This window comes from Neodiprion virginianus, chromosome 7 (genome assembly GCF_021901495.1).
Source record: "Neodiprion virginianus isolate iyNeoVirg1 chromosome 7, iyNeoVirg1.1, whole genome shotgun sequence".
Classification (NCBI taxonomy): Eukaryota; Metazoa; Arthropoda; class Insecta; order Hymenoptera; family Diprionidae; genus Neodiprion; species Neodiprion virginianus.
In genome coordinates, this window is record NC_060883.1 from 8,967,894 (window position 1) to 8,989,596 (window position 21,703).

General features: G+C 36.8%; 1 protein-coding gene across 1 annotated transcript in view; it reads right to left on the minus strand.

Moving 5' to 3' along the window:
- The window catches only part of LOC124308425 (dynein axonemal heavy chain 2), a 618,723-nt gene extending 597,509 nt beyond the window's left edge, over positions 1–21,214 (minus strand). The window contains exon 1 of the mRNA XM_046771133.1: positions 21,139–21,214. The gene's annotated coding sequence lies outside the window, so the exon portion shown is untranslated. The remainder of the gene's footprint in view (positions 1–21,138) is intronic.
- Positions 21,215–21,703: the final 489 nt, after the last annotated feature.

The window sequence follows — 21,703 nt, forward strand, 5'->3', positions numbered from 1 at the left end:
TTTTAAGCGACGTCGTTATTGGGGATCAAGTAATTCGTACTGCATTTTTGGTTATCCCTAATTTGATTAATGATGTAATTTTCAGTAATCATTGGCTCATGTACAATAAAGTAATGATAGATTACAACAAGCAGTCTATTAGTATTAATAAAGTATTAGTCGATTCGTCGAAAGTTTCGTACGAATGTGATTCTGTGGAAAAATTGCGATCTGTTACCGTGGATGATGATATGTATATAAGGATAGTACAATGTAATCGAAGTGAAATGGATTCAAAGCCAGATATGAACTGTAACGTTAAGTCTTTTCTGCCCCTCGTCGAGCGCTAATTTGTAACGCTAAATGTTGTTACTTTCGGATGAGGACTTACCGTTGACACTTTGGCGCGATTCTCTACTTATCCGCAATATTAAACTACAACAAAATAATTAGGTTGGGCGCCAGACGCGTAGCGTCGATTCTCAAAGAATAATATAAATCAATAAAATTAACACAAGACCGTGCAAAAGGGATAAATAGAGAACCCGTTGTATGGCTGGCTAGGCACAGGTACGATCGCGTACATCCCGGTAGAGTGGCGGAGTTCAAGGCAGCTAGCAGTAATTCCAGAATTGAAGAAAATGACAAAAATAAAGAATAAACTCCAGTTAGGAGGAAAATGAATAAGTCAATCGATCATGTATTGGCGAAAAGGTTACATAGGTGAGACAGGCAAATGAGATGGTATCGATAGCGGTAGTTAATAAAATAAATAGTCGTTGTTCATAAAAAAATATCGGTAGAATAGCAGTAAACGGTAGCTTTAACACGAGAGACGGTAGTTAACAGAGAAAAATAGACGTAGGCCGAGAGATGCGATATAATGCAAGAGTTGACTTAGAACTACACGTCACTGGGCGACGTGATCTTACCCAAGTTGCAAATGACACTACGAAAATTATTATTCTGTTAATTAGAACGAGAGAATTTTATTGCGATCGGTAGAAAACAACGAAACGGTAGTTCGGTAGAGGTACGACAAATTTACCATAAATCATATCCAAGATGAGAGATTGACAGTTAGTAATAATTTACTAAGTTGGCAAACGATCGACTCGGTAGACTTCGGTAGGGTTATTCATACGGTAGATTCGATAACTTTTAATCATTACATAATTGAGGAATTAAATAGTGAATTCCTAAACATAACTTTTGAGAGAATACCAAAATACAAAGTTATGAGAGTGAGAGAATTTCGGAGAATTTACAAAATAGAGAAATATCCAAAAATACACCGCAATACAAAAGAATAGTTTACAGAACTTAATTTAACAAAATACGGGGAAATAAATAACAGGCAAAAATAATATAAAATGGTCAATAGTAACAAAGAAAAATGCGGTAATATCTAAGGGTGATTCTACGCTCGCTTGTACTCCATAGAACTCGATATACGATACAATAGGCACAAAAATAAATAAAAATATAATAAGCAATAGCAGAAATAAAATATAAAGCACACTACTATTACAAAGAGAGTATGGAATAAAATATGAAGCCAATAGGGCTCAAAATACGATAGAGACTACAGAAGCAAGATAATAGAGATTCACAAATAATCAGAAAAGTCATAAATACAAGAGATAATTATTTGGCAGTTACGAGGTCGCTCAGATACGAAAATAATGAATTACTGAAATCATGCAGTCACACGGAAGTCGTGGACCATGATTCACACAAAATGGCATCACACGATGCAATCAAGAAACAATAAATATAATATTAATGACCGGAATCATGCAGCCACACGGCGGCTTACAGCAACTTTAACCGTGGACCATGATTCACGCAAAATCGATAAATATTACGAGAAAGAATAGAAATTGTGAGCAACTTCGTAACAGTACAATTCAAAGGCAAAAGCCTTACCTTAACGGTCGATCTCAGGCACACAAACTGATTTTAATTTAAATTATACTATAGAATAACAAAACTGGGAAGAAAAGGAAAAAGAGAAGGAAAAGAATTTAGAAAGATAAAGGTACTCGGTAGGATAGACGGTAGAACGATAGCGGTAGGATAGACGGTAGAACGGTAGCTTAAAACGGTAGAGAGGTCGGGAGAGCAATTGGAAAATTGAAGCTGTTCCTCAACAGGTCGAGCGTAGAATAGCAGGTCGTAGTTCAGCTCGCCGATCTCGCGGTTGTCGTGAGGTGATTCTTCTTCTTTGATTGGTCGCTTGACCCCCACCGCAAATAGGCCATCCCCCTGTGGCGAATATCGGTTACTGCGTGGTCGTACGTTTTCCAAAAATTACCGCTAGATGTTGTGCAATGTGCTGCTCGCGATTTCGTCGTTGACACCAACTCGTACGGTTTCATAGTCGCTCCAGTTTGCAGTCCAGGCTGCCTATCCTCGGGGACTTCTTCGACAGAGGCACACACAGGGTGCCTCTCGGTCAAAGTTAGCGGGTGGAGAGTGACGCCTCATTGTTCACCTCCACCGGCTTTTGTACAGGCAGTAGCTAGCTGCCCGTACCTGAGGCCGTGCAGTCAGACGGTTGGCCAAACCGTGGACCACGACCCACACAATCGGTCCCCGTCGATAGGGAGGCGGCTAGTTCCTCTTTGAAGAACGATGCCCCCGGCCGCCGGGAGGATTTTTATCTCCCTGTTCACCGGCAGTCGAGGCGATACGGAAGGTTCGGATGGATGCTACCCCAGGTGTATATAAAGGTGCACCAAGGTAGCCAGTGTAGTCTGGTGAGACCGTCAGTAGGCGAAGTCGTCGAGAGCTGCAAACGGTAGATAGTGGTCCCTTGTTGATCGGGATCGTAGTCGTCCAAGTACCTTGTTAGCTTGCGCCGAAGCGCGAAATAAAGAATTTACAGAAAAGAATTAGTTAAAAGTAGATATTGCCTATTTTGTATCGAGTTCGTTTGGAGTACCCTGCTGAGGACGCGTAAATTAAAAATAATAGCGGTTGTGTGCCCTTGTGACGGGCGATTCTGAAACGCCACGTTACAGAACATATGTGTAGAAAAAGATAAAATTGATGATCAGGAAGTAATAATTGACAATAATGTGAAAGACAATGTTGATATGTTAATAAAGAGTGCGCGAGAAGCATTATGTGATGATGTAACTTTGAATAAGAATGAAATTGATGATGATTTAAAATTGATGAATGTTGAAGATAAATGCAGTTATGTAGAAATCCATTATGATCCAATTGTTTTAAAAAAAATCGTTTGGCAATGTACAAAATATGACATTGGCATGCCAGAAAGTAGATGAAAATCTAACAAAAAATGTGAGAAGCGCAGTGAGAAAGCTAGAACAAGATAGCGATCACAATTTTTTCAAGGAAGCACAGACGATCGTGGCTAGCCTTACGAGATTAAACGATGAAGAGAAGAGATTACTGTTTACTTTGCTGATAAAACATCAAAATTTGTTTTCTGATACGGCCAGTTGTACCACCGTAAATGAACATAAAATTAAACTTGTTAGGAATAAAACATATGTTAGAAGATCGTATCCAATACCACTAAAGTTGAGAGATGCTGTAGACATAGAGATCAAGAAAATGCTCGAAGCAGGAATAATAGAGAGATCAGTGAGTCCTTATTGCAATCCGGTAAGAGTAGTAACAAAACGAAATGGCGAAATAAGGATATGTTTAGATGCACGTTACCTTAACCAAATTATAGAATCCGATAATGAAATGCCCCCACCTATAGAAGAATTATTACGAAAATTCGATGGTGTAAATCATATGACCACGACCGATTTAACTCAAGGATATTGGCAGATACCACTAGAAAAGTTTTCAAGACAGTTCACAGCCTTTTTACACAATAGCAACCTGTATCAATTTCGAAGAGTACCATTTGGGTTAAAGACAGCCGGCAGTGGTTTCATTAGAACGCTGAATATGACAATGGGTAATGATTTTGAGGAATTTTTAACTTGTTATGTTGACGACTTACTGATAGCGTCGTCTACCTTTGAACATCATATACACCATTTGGATCTAGTATTTGATCGTCTGAATCAATATAATTTTAAACTCAGATTAAGCAAATCACTTTTTTGCAAGGAGTCAGTACCTTTTCTTGGTTTTATTCTTTCATCAGCGGGGGTAAAACCAAATCCTGAAAAAATATCAGCCATATGTAATTTTCCACCGCCAACAAATCGTACAAACTTGCAGCGATTTTTGGGTATTTGTAATTTTTATAGACAGTTCAGCCGAAAACACTCAAATTACGTTCAACCATTTAGAGAACTACTTGAAAAAGATAGTGCATGGAAATGGCAGGAAAGACATCAAATAGCGTTCAAAAATTTAAAGGAAAACTTTGTAAATTGCGTGACATTAAAACATCACAAGAAAAATGAGACGTTCTGAGTACAAACAGATGCGAGCGATGCAGGTATCAGTGGAATATTATACCAAATAGATGAAAAAAGGCATCAGTACATTATATCACTGGTGAGTCGTTGTTTATCGAAAGCGGAACTAAACTATTGTACTACAGAAAAAGAACTGTTGGCAATAGTATATGCGGTGACCAAATTCCGAATTTATCTGTATGGAAGTCATTTTCAAATTATAACTGACCATCAAGCACTAACATTTCTACAAACTACACCTTTTCTGAACTCACGTCTAATGAGATGGAGTTTATTATTACAGCAATACGCGTTTGACATAAAACATTGCAAGGGAATAGATAATTTACTAGCTGACTTTTTCAGTAGAAATCATGAGGACCAACAAAATAACGTAAAATCAAATGAATTACTGGTGTCATGTTTAAGTAATCAAATTGGCATTGACCCAGAGAATATTACCAGTGAGTATGTTATCGCAGCTATAGCAGTGGATGGGACATATAAGAAAGAAATGAAACAATTAGGACAACTTCAATATCAAGATGGCAGATTAAAGTTAATAATTGAATTGATAAGAAGTAAAGGAGACAACGCCCAGTTCAAATTATTTCATGACATACTATTTTCCCTAAACAGAACAAGTAATCGGTGGACTATCGAAGTACCAGAAAAATTGGAATTAGTCATAACCAGTACGACTCATGAGAAGTTAGGCCATGCGGGAACGTACAAAACTACGCAATATATTCGATCTTTTTTTAATTGGCCAAAGATGAGAAGGTGCATAAAGAAATATATTAGGGAATGTGATGTATGTCAGCGTGTTAAACCAGTATCACATAGTATGCAAGGGGAGTATAAATTAGTTTATGCAGAAAAACCAAATGACTTAGTGACAATAGATTTTTATGGACCGTTGCCACGATCTATAGGAGGCGTACAGTACTTATTAGTTGCCATCGACGCATTTTCAAAGTATGTCAAGTTGTATCCACTGACGAAAGCTACAACGCAAGCTAGTTTAAATAAAATCTTAGATCATTATATCATCAATGTTGGAAAACCTAAAGCGATTCTGTCCGATCATGGAACACAATTTACAGCTAATAAATGGAAAGTTAATTTAGAAAAAGAGGGAATTCAAGTAAAGTTTTCTTCAATTCGTCATCCTCAATCGAATCCAACTGAACGTGTTATGAGGGAAATAGGAAGATTATTTAGAACATTTTGCTCTAGTCAACACACAGCATGGGCAAGACACGTCAAGACAATTGAAAGGTTATTGAATATTACAACACATCATTCGACATCTTTCACACCATACGAACTGCAATTTAATAAGAAACCTCATGATGAAATTCAAGACTTAGTTAATGCCCAACCACAGTAGATACAACCATGGAAACGAAAATAGCCTGAGCAAAAAACCAAATCCGAAAGAATTTTGAGCGACGCAAGCGCAATCAGAGAGGAGTTTCAACCGTGAAGTTGAGTGTAGGAGACCTGGTTTTATTAAAAGTTCCTTATCCATCTTCCGCAATTGATAAAGTGACTCATAAATTCTTTGAACTCTATCAAGGTCCCTACCAAATAGAGCGGGTTATAAATGAAAATGCTTATAGATTGATAGATATAAAGCAAAATAACAAAATCATAGGAACATATAACCGTTGTAGTTTAAAAAAATACCATCAATCTACCCACTAATGAATAATCATAATGATAACAAAAGCCATGATAAAATTTGAAATGTTAAATACTGTAATTCCATCTACCATAGAGCGATCTTTTGAATAACAAAAATGCATGACTAGAATAAGGTGTGACGAATGGTATGAAATATTGACAGCAACAATTTTGTGAAGATTAATGTATCGACGGGGGTATCAAGTGCCCAAAATTATGTAAAAAAAAAAAAAAAAAAAAAAATAGTTGTAAGGAATGGATGATTATAAATGAAAGATGGGTGAATGAATTAATTTTAGAACTATGTCAATAATGATTTTGAATTTGAATAATTATTAAATAAGTTATCTGTATCAAAATCAAAGAGGGGCAATGTGACGGCTTAGTAGAGAGCCGTGGTAAGAGTCAGTCGGTCACCCGCCGGTCCAGGAATAAGACGTATAAGCTCGGTAACGCAACATTGTCTGATTTAATGTATATCGTCGTGTATCCCTTCGAACGAGCATATTTTACGTTTACGATAAAAGCGACGAACCCTGTGAGGGAAGCATCAAGTATAAAGGAACCCGGGGCCGACTCAACAATGTAAAACGACAAATAAAGAAAGAAAGATAAGTTCCTGAGTATTTATTTTATAGTAACAAATGGATCTGTTACAGTGTACATTAGTCTTTCGACAGTTATCAATATATACTTAGTTCTCTCAAAGAGAATTTTTTTGCCATAATCCAAGATTTTCCCGATTTCCCAATAATTATCGGAGGTGATGTTAAGGGGGAAAATCAGTGTGAAAAAAAATCGTTTTTTTTTTTGCTTAAATAGATAGTTTTGACATTTAAGTATATGCCTACAAATTTTAAAAACAATATTCGGCTTAGAAATATTCGAAATTGGCACCAAGCGTCGACGCTTGTTTTATATCAATATTTAAGTCACATCATTCAATTTTATCCTCTCGAAACTTCAAACGCGTTTTTCTCGGAACCATTTTTTTTGACCTGGTTGACAGCATAACTCTGTCAAATTTTGTCCAATCGACTTCACTTAAAAGGGATTCTCTACAATAAACTTATCGCTATCGTCGCATCGTAGTATTTTTTAAATTGTTTACTTTTTTTTATTCATAATTTACTACAAATCTTTTGTGTAAGATTCGATTTTTTTTTTAAATGGCCACCATTTTTTTTCTGATCAAAATTTCCAAATTTCCTACGATGCTGCAATATCTATACTATTATAATTTCATAATCTTTTTGAATTTTTGAGTTCAGATGCTTGCTGTGGCACTAATGTAGTCAACCGTCGGGAAGTTTTTTTTTTTTTGAGACGCTATTTTGCGACCGCTCCTCTGCTTTACAAAATGTACTCAAAATAAAAAAAAAATTTTCTTTGTATACTTAAATGCTTCAATAATAAATACACGAAATCCTAGATGATTCGATTCAGCCGTTTTTTCAAAAAAAATTCCCAAAAACTACCTCATTTTTCAGCCTGTCACACTGATATTCCCCCTGAATGGTTAAATTACAGACAGTGATTTGTTTCCAGAAGAGAACCTACTTTTCAGTTATAGTATCTCACGAGAGCACTCATTCGTGGACTCGATTGACAATAAAATAAGAAAAATTTTATTGGGATTTATGGAAGACGCAGGATTTGACTTGATAAGCAGTAGATGGCGGAGCGATTCTCCCGCAAACTTTACATATGTTTATACATCTGGATGCTCTGTTCTTGACTTAGTATGGGTTAGCGAGAATTTAGAATACGTATCAGACTTACAAATTCATCTTACTCCCGTCAAATCAAACCACTTCTCAGTAATATGTCAATTAAGAACTACTGTTGCAAACTTTCTCCCTGGTGATATTGATAATGTGAAAATCAGAAAGGACGCAATGAAATTACGCTACAAGTAGCATATGGCATTCTCCTCTAAAGTAGGATTGACGTTCTTAAGTTTCAATGAAATGAATAATAACTTTGATACGGTCATACACAACATTGGAACTCGAATTGGCATGACTAAAAAACAAAGGGCTAAGAAAATAAGAAAGCCATGGTTCAAGAAAAAAATGCAAGGACGCACAAAAGAACATGGTCATTAAATTAAATACTAGCAAAGAAAATTGCTTTTCAGAAGAATCTCTCCAAAAGTACTCCACGAACAAAAAACTATATATAAGAGTACAGTGAAAATCGAAAAACCTTGTACATAAATCATGCTGTCAAGTCTATAACTAGAGTATCGAGTCAAAACGAATTCTGGAACGTTATTAACTCTCACAGAAACGAAAAGCGCGCCTGTCACAATGCTATTTCACTAAACATCTGGTTTGGATATTTCCAAGAATATTATATGCCAATAATATCAATAAACGATAGACTCGAGTATGCTGTGGTTATTGTACCCGAATAAGAATTCCCTATCAGCTTTGGGTAAATTGAAAACAGTCTCAAGACCTGCAAGGACCAGAAAGCAAAGGTGAAAAGGGCATTGCATGTGAATTTTCAAGAAGCTTACCGTCCAACTAGCTATTGTACCTGAAACGCTTGGCAAGAAGATACTCAAAAGTAAAGTAACACCAGATTCTTGAATTGAACTGTTGTACAAGGGAAAAAGCAACCGAAACAATACCTGGAGTTACAGACTAATAGCGCTTGCTAATTGTCTGTATAAGAAGAGTCTGTGCGCGACTCAACTGCTGACGCAGGTCTACATGGTGTGAGCGTAATAATAAAATTTTCGAGTGACTATCAGGCTTCCGGGAAAATCGTGAATGCTTAGAAAAGATTTACACAATGAGCACGGTAATACAACTACACTTAAGAAAAAACAAAGTAAAATTGTACAGATTCTTCGTGGGCTTCAAAGAAGCCTTTGATTCAATAAATCAAGAATTGTTATGGTGCAAAATACGAAGTCTAGAACTCAGCACGAGCGTTATTTATATTATAGTCCGCTTATACTCCAAACGACTGAATCTCGACAACCATTCAAAGTCAACAAAGGCGTGCTACAGGGAGAAGCCATATACCCCATTTTTTTTTTGCACTTTTCCTACAAGGTTTAGAGTATTTCCTGAAATCAAAAGGGATCAGAGCCGCTTCTGTTTCCCACATCATAGAAATTCTACTATTAGACTATGCAGATGACATAGTAATGATAGTAGTAATTCCTATTCAAAATTTCCGGGTGGTGATATATGTGGATAAATGTGGGTATATATTGATTTACATGTAATTCCATATGAATCTACTAGAAATCCAGAACTATGCAAAATCTGTCTGGGTGATCTATGGTTTTCCTGTACTGAGAAGGATTAAAATTCTCGATCTCGTAGATAATGTAGTGGTGAATCTTGGTGAGCGGTCATTGAATGTATTAAACATATTTTCGTTAACGTTTCGGCCCGAGTGGGGGCCCTCCTCCAAACGATCAATTTTTTATTTAACTGTCAAGAACATAAATTCCATCGGTAATACATTAACAACCATGGATATCATACTATTAAGAGTTATTATCTATTGTACATTGGAGAGAACATTCAATATATCTATTACGATTAAAAAAGTATATAGACCTTAAGGGGTGATTTCCCTTCTACAAGAAAGAGGATTAAAACACTGGTCAATATCATAAAATTCAAAATGGAGAGCGGTGGTTCTTCAACTAAGATGACAATAGACATTGCCATCTTCTCTAAATGTTAAACAGTGTAGCTGTATAAGGTTTAAATATTAATAAATAAATTAACAATAAGATATTCACAACGCACAAGTCATAAGATTAAAAAGTTGAAAAAGGGGTTTAAGAAAGTTAAAATAGTTAAAACGATGCCGACACAATAACAATGGTGTTATTATCTCCCAGTTCTCCATCTCTGAAAAAATTTACTCAACCGTTTGAACCAACTGGTAAACAACAACTACTGGGCGAATCACCTGTGATCCAGAGTGAAGGCGAACAGGTATAGCAAAAAGTAAAAACAATAGCAGTGTAGGGACATCAAATCATGTACAACTTATCGTTAAGGTTAGACAATGTTTGGCATGTGGTCAGATATAAGCGGTTTGTAAGTATTGGCAAGGTGTTCAACATCTTGTCTAAGGTTAACGGAATTTGGGTGCCCTACAATATTGCACATTTCTAATAATAGACGTTTATAATAATTAGGTTCTTCACCGAGGATGTTTACATTATCGTAGTTGAAAGAATGTTCTTTGTCGATCACATGTTTAGTTAGTGCGGTATGTCGATCCTCATTCTCTTCGAGATGGCGGCCAGTTTGTCCAATATAGACTTGGTTGCAGTCTTTGCACGGTATTTTACAGACAACATTCGATCGTTTGCCCATAGGGATCCCATCTTTTCCCGAATCAAAGACCAGTTGTAAATCCTTTGAATTTTGTCCCACAAACTTGACATTATGTTTGGTAAATAACCTATTCAACGACTCAAAGAGACCAGATACATATGGGATGGGGAAAAATGTGGTGGCTGGTCTGTTGTTGTCATCTGCGGAAGCAGAGTCAACATTGTTGTCATGCAAGTTATTGATGTGGATGCGTCTCTTTTTTATCTGTTTGCACAGAAGGCCATGTGGATAGTCATTCCATCTTAGAATATTGTATATAGGCGACAAATTTTTTTCACGGAATTCGGTACATGATAATTTAATGGCTCGGTCAACAAGATTAAAAATAGTACCTATCTTGTAAGACACCAGGTGACGAGAATTGAAATTCAGGTATCTTTGAGAGCACGTTTTTTTTGTCAAACCAATCTGTTTTAACGTTAGAGTTGTTCTTTATCAGCAATAAACCGAGAATATTGATATGATTATTAACTTCTATTTCAATAGTGAATTGTAATCGAGGATGATATTGGTTGAAGATGTTCAATATGTAGTCTATTTTTTCTTTGGGGACAGCAGTTAAAATATCATCAACATATCTGAAATAGAAGGGTAGATCAAAATCGAGTTTGCTGATGCAAGACAACTCATGGTCCTCCGTTACTAGGTCTGACAAGATTGGCGAGAGTGAAGAACCCATGGGCAACCCGAACTGTTGTGCGGATGTGTCTTTGTTAAATTTGAAGATTACCGAATCAAAACAAATGTTTAAGGCTTTAACCAGGTCAGCAAGTGGCATTGGTATCCTTTTATCTAGTGAGACCTAACGGTTCTTTACAGCGAGCCTGGCGAGGTCTATAGGAACATTGGTAAATAACGATACTACATCTAGTGAAATTAATATGTAATTATCTGGAATAATGACAAAAAAATCCGTGATACCATGACCCTTAGAAACAACAACCCGAACGTTATGTTTTTGAAAGCGGATGAAGGTAATACGTCAGTGGCTATGCACAGAGAGACTTACAACAACAAAATGCTACAACAACTTTCGGACACTAACACCTATAGAATTGCAAGATATGACCTTTGTAACACTCTACAGTCTGTGGTAAGCAAACTCACTTCTGGTTGGCTTAATTCTAAGTTAATAAACAAAAGTATGCATAGAAGTATCACTACATATAACAGTGTACCCCCACGTGCTTATGGCCTTCCTGAAATTCATAAAGAAGGAGTTCCGGTTTGAATCATAGTCTCCTTTGTCAATAGCCCGACTTACGCCTTATCTAAAATAATTAATTCACGGTTCACTACAAACATCACCCTCCCTGACTCCAGAGTCAAAGACAGTTTTACATTGATGGACGAACTAAGTAAATTGATTATTCCAGATAATTACATATTAATTTCACTAGATGTAGTATCGTTATTTACCAATGTTCCTATAGACCTCGCCAGGCTCGCTGTAAAGAACCGTTAGGTCTCACTAGATAAAAGGATACCAATGCCACTTGCTGACCTGGTTAAAGCCTTAAACATTTGTTTTGATTCGGTAATCTTCAAATTTAACAAAGACACATCCGCACAACAGTTCGGGTTGCCCATGGGTTCTTCACTCTCGCCAATCTTGTCAGACCTAGTAACGGAGGACCATGAGTTGTCTTGCATCAGCAAACTCGATTTTGATCTACCCTTCTATTTCAGATATGTTGATGATATTTTAACTGCTGTCCCCAAAGAAAAAATAGACTACATATTGAACATCTTCAACCAATATCATCCTCGATTACAATTCACTATTGAAATAGAAGTTAATAATCCTATCAATATTCTCGGTTTATTGCTGATAAAGAACAACTCTAACGTCAAAACAGATTGGTTTGACAAAAAAAACGTGGTCTCAAAGATACCTGAATTTCAATTCTCGTCACCTGGTGTCTTACAAGATAGGTACTATTATTAATCTTGTTGACCGAGCCATTAAATTATCATGTACCGAATTCCGTGAGAATAATTTGTCACTCGTATACAATATTCTAAGATGGAATGACTATCCACATGACCTTCTGTGCAAACAGATAAAAAAGAGACGCATCCACATCAATAACTTGCATGACAACAATGTTGACTCTGCTTTCGCAGATGACAACAAGCACACGACTGTTCCTTTGATTGCGCCGTATGTGACCTTATTGTCTGAGAATTTCACCTTCCTTGCGATGAGTGCGGTTTCGACGTCGCGATTTGATTGTGAGCATGAGCTTGCTCCACGGCTTCGAGGGTGTGGATGCGACCGATGAGAAACGCCTTGAGCTCCGCAAACGTGGGCGGCTCGAGTTTCTCGCTGACACTTTTTTCCCACTCTTCTAGAGATGCTGGGTCGAGCTTGCGAATCGTCATGTGCACGATGATGCGATCCCCTAATTTCTCGGGACTATCGAGAAATTTGAGCGCGCCAAGAGCTTCGCAAGTGTTGCTGTGCAAGCTTTTCAGTTCCGATGACGATTGTTTTGTGACACGAGGAATCGCGAAAAGTGTCGCGAGATGAGAATCCGTCAAAAGTCTCTTGTTTTCGTACCGCGATACGAGAGTTTCCCGATACGAAGTTTTCAGCAGTAATAGCGATGTTTTTAATGAATTGTGACGGTTCATCGGTAAGACTTGTTTTTAGGTAGTGCAGTTTTTCCACCTCCGAGAGTTGCGGATTTTCGCGAACGATTGATGTGAAGAGATCGTGGAAACACTTCCAGTCTGAGTAATTGCCCGAGAACGAAGGCAATTCGATGCGTGGTAGCCGTTTTGAGGTTCCTCCAGTTGTGAGTTGGGGGGCTGCGGCCGTTGGCATGATCGGTGCCGATAGTCTTGAGAGAATCGAGCAGATCGAGCATCTCTCTCTTCGTGTTCAAGTACTGCTCTTCGCACTGTAAATAGTCTTTCGCGAAATACGAAAGTCTTTTGATAGCGTCGAGTTGATCACCTTTTGCTGCGATTCTGATTTGATCGACTGTCTCGTGCATGCCTTGGAACTGCAGCCAATTTGAATTTAACGCATTTAATCGCGATTGCACTTGCCCGAGGGTTATTTTTGCTTCACCGAGCTTGCGCAAGTTTTCGAGAGTGCGACAGATGCGCCTGAAGAGATCGGTTTGACGTTCATTGTATTCGTCGATCGTCATTTTGACAAATGAGAGTGTAACTCACGCAACGAACAGAGTTTTCACGAACGAGACACGCACACAGTGATAATAGGGCGTCGCGATACACACTTCGAGAGATCGGTGTTGTTGACACTGAGATCTTAGTCACGGTCACTACAGAGGACACCGCACGTTTGAATTTAACGGACGCGACTGATTTTGGTGATGGTTTTCACCGATAACGATATTGTTTACTTTGATTACGTGAACTTTCACAACTTGATGCACACGCGATAGTTCCGTTTCACTCACTGGCTAGTTCGTTTTCCCGTAAGTCGCAACGATTCGAAAGATTCGACTCGATTTGCGAATGATCCGATTCGATTCGCGACTGATCCGGCTCGAAGGACCAAAAAATGTTTAGAGAGATGGCAAAAGGATACAGATCATCGACATGGGATCCGCGAATTAGTGATGAGGACGAGTGTTAATGAAACGAAAGTGATGTTGAGGTGGAGAGAGATAATGATTACCGATAAACGAGACTTTTATTGGTTTCGATGTGGCGATACAAACCGTATCGCAAGAGAACGTTACAGAGAGTGATGATTTTACAGAGCGAGAGAACACATAGATTACACACATACATGATTTCGAGACAGTAGACAATACATGAGATACAGTTGATGGGTTTTGAGCAGTGTTGGGCAAAATTGTAATAAAAAATTAACAATTACAAATCACTAAGGATAATTTTTAATGACATTGGATTTCATTAAAATTATTTTCAGTAATAATAATTGACTCAGAGTCCATCGAAATTATTTCCAGTAATTGTAATTGAATTGGATTTCATTAAAATTACATTGAGTAATTTGAATTTAATCAAAGTTTATCAAAATTACTTTCAGTGATTGGAATTTAATCAGAAATCATTTCAATTATCCTCAGTGATTGTAATTAAATCAGACATTATTAAAATTCTTTTGAGTAATTGTAAACCACACGATGTGGTCCAATTGAATTTTTTTCTCTAACGTTATTCCTGTGAAATAATAACAAATAGACAAATAAATTTACTCCGTTTTTGGAGTATTCAAATGGTGTGATCGGAACGAGTCTTTTACAGTCAATATGTGAATGGGCTATGGTTACCAAAGTTTTTTGGGTAGCTGATCAAGGATTTCACATTACTTTGAAAAATTAATTTGTTTAAATAATTTGCCTGACCAGTCAATGTGAATATGTAAGCTCCATGAAGTTCCCGATGTTTTCGGAATTTGAAATTATGTTGAGAATTCGACATTACGTTTCCAAAGGTAATTTGTTTAAATAAATTATGAAAAACAATTGAAATTTGAAAAAAAAACATAATCATTTCCATTAATTGTAATGGATAACAGAAAAATTACAATTGTTCCAAGTAATTGTAATTAGTAGCAAAAAAATTACAATTTTCCAAGTAATTTTAATTGACAACAGAAAAATTACAATTATTTCGAGTAATTGTAATTGATAATCATAAAATTACAATTGTTTATACTAACTGTAATTGATAAATCAAAATTTATAATTATTTCCCGCAATTGTAATTAGTTACTAAATATTACAGTTATTCACAGTAATTGTAATTTACGGGTAATGAAATGACGAAAGTAATTTCTGCTGCCCAAATCTGGTTTTGAGTCGCGACACGGGCAAGCGGCGAGATTTGACGCAGAGACGGCAAGTAAATATTGCACGCGAGTGTGCGTACATGTGCGAGGACGATTTTGAGTGTCGCGAGACACACATTTAACTATTCGATACTTTGCCGAAACCCTATTACTTGGCGGTTCAATAAAATGTGGTCAAAAATAAAAAAAAAAAAAAACAATCCTCCATCGTTTGGACCTCGTAATGTATTGATTATTTATTAGAAAATTAAGATAGTCATGTGTACATACGTATAGGTGCGCCAATTGGATCAGCAGTATTGCTATTTCACGTTCTGATCATGGCGGTCATACGTCAGAGCACAGATATCAACTATAAATGCTATGGATCTCAACAGATATAAACGTGGTTACTGACAATTTGTGCATTGGTTACTATATATGTTACAGCAGTATTATTGCTGTATCCTTACAAAAAGTAATGAAACAGAGGCAAAAACATCTGAAATGTAAAAAAATCCACCAAGTTACCAAAGCTACATCACAATAAAAATACAAGAACAATTTAGATATTCCCAGTTTCTGTTGTGAAATTCGGAAAAATTTTCAAGCTTTAGGATCTCAGCAAATTGGTAGGTATATGTCGTAAAGTAAGACATCGTTGTTTCCTCTAGAGGTATCGAAACATTATTCCAAGAGCTACGTACTTGGCGGACACATTTAAAAAAAAACCTTTACGAATGCTATAGCAACAGAGTGATTATGTCGCATTATAAATGTGGAATAATGGCCGAGAAATATAAATTTTACACGTTGTTACAGTGCGGGATAGGATTTATTCAATTACATGAAACAAAAACTCGATGCTGTATAAAAACAGTGTGTTTGAGCACTTGATGTGGTACAAGCCACAATTGAATGCTGGAATTTGAACAATTCGCCTATCCGATGTCTTGTCCTTGTTTTTATCTGCTATGAAATATTTTGATTTTCACTTACTTTGTCTATGTCCACTTATAATAAGTATGCGTTTTTCGAATATCGTTGCGCGCGAGTGTACGTATGTGGTGCCGTGCAGGCGCCTGGGGCTACAATCATAAGCAATTGATGCAACAAAAAAAAGTAATGAAATGCATCTATCCAATTCGAAATTCACAATGCGATAATCTGTTCGATGCTAACTAATCGATTGACTCAGCCCCATTAAGTTCTAAATTCTATAAGATATGAATCTAAGCTGTAGGTGGCAGAAAAAATAATTTGAAATTGAATACTTTAATAATATTGAACAAGCTGTTATAAACCAGTCATTTTGATGCAAGATTGATTCGGTTCGAAGAAAATACAGTATTTATTCGATGATAAATATTGATCTTAGAAACAGCATTAATTGTTACATGGGATCACAACACAAACAAGTATAATCATTCAAATGAAAAAAGAAACAAAGTCAATGCGCTCGCCACGTACGTAGCTCTTGGAATGATGTTTTGATATTACTAGATGAAACAATGAGTTCTGACTTCACTACGCATAATATACGTGCTGAAATTTTTTCTAATTTCACGACAGAAACTGGCAATATCTAAATTATTTTTATATTTTTATTCTGATGTCGTTTTGGTAACGTGGTGGTTTTTTTACGTATCAGATGTTTTTGCCTGGATGTACTTTATCTTTCACCAGAATAATTCGTATTTAACCATTTATTTTGAACGATCACCTATCGCATATTATTGATATAATCGATCATTTGAACAACTCTCACAGCCTGTATAGGACTACAGCAATATAAACCCACATACCAGCTCATCAAAAGCTAGGTCCAAGTTTTTTATTTTCATTTATTATTGAAGACGATTTATCATGACCTTGGAGATTTGTTGATTAAAGTTATTCTTGGATATGAAGGTCATAATTCAAAACACTTTTTATCGTGTTAACGTTTCGGCCCTGGTGAGGGCCCTCCTCAGAACAATTTTATTTAAATATCTGTCACGAACAAAAATAAAATAAAATAATGTACAAATAGGTTTTGACAAAATAAGACATATTGGTGTAAATAATATGCAAAGGTGTTGAAGCAAGTATAAAAGAGGAATTACCTCATATGAGATGACACTTCCAATTACATAAATGCGTGTTGGTAATTGATGAATAAATAGAACAAAAAAGGCAATAAAGACAAAAACCGAAACACACTGCGTCGCGACACGTAACTCCCACGAATTCATAATTATTGTTGGTTTGTTAAAATGAAATAAAATACACAGCCGTTATGGTTGAGTCAGAGCACATAAGCACAAGTGGAACGTCTAGTGTGTAGTGGGAGGAGGTCGATCTCGATAGTTAACAGAGCAACGCAGAGTCAACGGGTTAAACGGAAAACAAAATTTTTGTTAAGGAGGTAAAATAGAGAGCAAGCTCAGTCGGTAATGGACAATTACAATGGTCGTATCACAGAGGTGTAAATATTACTTAGATGTTCTATGTCTTGTTTACGGTTGACAGAATTAGGATGTGCTACGATATTGCACATTTCTAACAGTAGCCTATTGTAATACAAAGGTTCAACGTCAATAATGCTAGCTTGAGAATAATTAAAAGAGTGGTCGAAATCGATGGCATGTCTCGTCAATGCAGTATAATTATCCTCGTGTTCGTGGATATTGCGTTTATGTTCGGTTATCCTGGTGTGTAGTTGTCTACTAGTTTGGCCTATGTAAGCCATGTTGCAATGATTGCAAGGTATTTTGTAAACTACACCCGAGCGATTGCCCAGGGGTAAGGGGTCTTTACCCGAATCAAACATCGAGGATATATCATGTGCACATTTGCCCACAAATTGAATTTTGTACTTGGAGAATGTTCTGTTGAGTGACTCAAACAACCCCGCAACATATGGGATGGAAATATAGCTTTTTGGTTGGTTTGTGTAGTAGTTGTATCGAAATTGTTGTTAGGGCTGGTAGATGACAAGATGGAATCATATTTAAACTTTATATGTTTGTTGAGCAGGCGAGGTGGATAGTCATTTTTACATAGTACCTGCTGAATCAAGGACAAATTTTTATTGTGAAATTCCATACTTGAGAGTCGGATCGCTCTGTCAACTAAGCAATTAATCGTTCCAATTTTGTATGATCTGGGATGGTGAGAATGGTAATTTAAATACCTTTGTGACCAAGTAGCCTTATGAAACCAATCAGTTTTAATGAGCTGATTATCATTGATAATCAGGACATCTAAAAAGCTAATTTGGTGATTAGACTCTAATTCAGATGTAAATTGTAGTCTCGGATGGAAACTGTTGAAAACTGAAAGCATTTCTGCGACTTTATGCGACGGGACAGCTGTAATTATGTCGTCTATGTATCTGAAAAAGAATGAAGGCTTGAAGTCTAGTTTATTAAGACAGTGTTGTTCAAGGTCATCTAAAACCAAATCAGACAAAATTGGAGAGAGCGGTGAGCCCATCGGTAAACCATACGTTTGAGCATATATGTTGTGGTTAAATTTAAATATGGCAGCCTTAAAACATATTTGCAATGCTTTTAAGAGTTCGTTAAGTGGGACCGGAATTTTGTCCACCAGCTGATGCCAGCGATGTTTGACAGCGTTAATTGCAAGATCTTTATTACATTATGAATAAGGATAATAAGGTACATTAGTGAATAAGGATACAACATCCAGTGAAACTAAAATATAATCAGCTGGAAGACGAAGGTCCCTAATAGCAAAAATTCTCCAATAGCAATAAAAAAATAGCAAAATTCTCCAAGTACAAAATTCAATTTGTGGGCAAATGTGCACATGATATATCCTCGATGTTTGATTCGGGTAAAGACCCCTTACCCCTGGGCAATCGCTCGGGTGTAGTTTACAAAATACCTTGCAATCATTGCAACATGGCTTACATAGGCCAAACTAGTAGACAACTACACACCAGGATAACCGAACATAAACGCAATATCCACGAACACGAGGATAATTATACTGCATTGACGAGACATGCCATCGATTTCGACCACTCTTTTAATTATTCTCAAGCTAGCATTATTGACGTTGAACCTTTGTATTACAATAGGCTACTGTTAGAAATGTGCAATATCGTAGCACATCCTAATTCTGTCAACCGTAAACAAGACATAGAACATCTAAGTAATATTTACACCTCTGTGATACGACCATTGTAATTGTCCATTACCGACTGAGCTTGCTCTCTATTTTACCTCCTTAACAAAAATTTTGTTTTCCGTTTAACCCGTTGACTCTGCGTTGCTCTGTTAACTATCGAGATCGACCTCCTCCCACTACACACTAGACGTTCCACTTGTGCTTATGTGCTCTGACTCAACCATAACGGCTGTGTATTTTATTTCATTTTAACAAACCAACAATAATTATGAATTCGTGGGAGTTACGTGTCGCGACGCAGTGTGTTTCGGTTTTTGTCTTTATTGCCTTTTTTGTTCTATTTATTCATCAATTACCAACACGCATTTATGTAATTGGAAGTGTCATCTCATATGAGGTAATTCCTCTTTTATACTTGCTTCAACACCTTTGCATATTATTTACACCAATATGTCTTATTTTGTCAAAACCTATTTGTACATTATTTTATTTTATTTTTGTTCGTGACAGATATTTAAATAAAATTGTTCTGAGGAGGGCCCTCACCAGGGCCGAAACGTTAACACGATAAAAAGTGTTTTGAATTATGACCTTCATATCCAAGAATAACTTTAATCATTCATTTATTATTATGAGGAGGGAAACACTTTGATTATTTATAATCATACACACCCACCGCTCCTTCACGTTTCACGCCCATGTTACAGTAGAGTACTACGTTCATTGCGCTTACAATGAGGCTTTATCCGAATTTTACAGTAAATGCGGTGCTGATTGTATAGATTGGATCACAAGGCAGCATAAAAATGTATGACTGCAAGTAGAGTACAAATCGAAAATATAATTCTGATGGAGTTTCTGAGCCAAGTGCAACGTGATCGTCATATGAGCGCAAAAATTGTTATATTTCTAATAAGCCGTTTACACCTGAGGAAAAGGAGTGCCACGATTACTGTCCGTTCTCGGGTAAATATCGCGGTCGTGCTCACAATCGGTATAATTTGAATTTCGGAGAGACGCATACGATTTAAGAATCGTATGCGTCTCTGAACAGTAACCGGACAAATTACAGAGAACTATAAGTAGTTCTCTGTAATTTGTTCGGTTACTGTTCACACTGTCTGAATGAATCTCTAGCTTCAGCTTTTCCCGGTGATATTACACTGCTACCCATAAATAAAGATAAATACCTATGGCGAGATAATACGCCATACGATGCTGGGTGAGAGAGAGAGACTAGAGTATGGGTGGTTCAAGGGTAGTAAGTCCGAACCTAAGGTTGAGAGGAGAAAGGTCTTTAATCTCTATTTCGAAGTACACTACTAGTCACCCGTAATAACGGTACCTCTAATTTGGATACGACCCGACGGAACACTGCACGACCGGCAGAAACATTTCATACTTGTATCCGGTTCCTGACAGTTCGTGGATGCTTGCAACTCTCCTCATATGCGAAACTTTTTCCCTGGATATATATACTGATGGGCTGACAAAAACATGGAGATGGCATCACTGAGAATGGTTTTTATGGTTCTTGAGGTTGTTGAACTTAACGGTTCCTTGTGTTTACCAAATGTAGACTTAATAACTAATATCCAGGTGTAGCCTCTCTTAACTAAATGACCCCGTTTACTTTCTCGAAATGATTATTATCTTTATAAATAGGAAAAAGGGTACAAGGTCACTTCTCAGTTTCACACATAATATACAGACGCTACAAGGCGTAGTCACCGATTCTTGTCAGCCCTGAAGTCAATAGATGTGATAAATATAATCTTACCTAGAGTTCGATATTGTTCTTGAATTTTTGGAAACTCTGTTTCCACTTTCGACACCTCGGAGACAAGTCGGACATACAATGCTAGAGACGCCTGCATAGTAACAAGGTCTTTCGGCTCTTGCATGATTCTGGAAACAGATATCAATTAATGGGTCTATATGTGAGTATAAGCTTTGCTTTATTCAATTACGTTTGGGAATGAAGGTGTTAATTCCTTTTGAAACCCCTAGATGCACTATTTACACTTCTTGTATTATCAAAATGACGAATCAAAGGTAAGTACTGACTTTATTAGGCGAATGTCTTTAAACCGATCCACAAGTAGACAAATAAAGATGATTGTGTATTTGCACTATTTTTTAATCCTCACAGTCCTATAACAACTGTATTTGTAAGGTTGAAGAGATTTATTTGTGCATATGATCCCACTTTGAATAAGCTATTGCTGTCTGAAATGAAGACTGTAGAGTTGTATTTAATAAATTTCCAGCTGCCACGAGATCTCATCAAAGCCTTGAGTGAAAAATTTCATAGTATTACTATCAAGTACCTCTCTTGATACTGT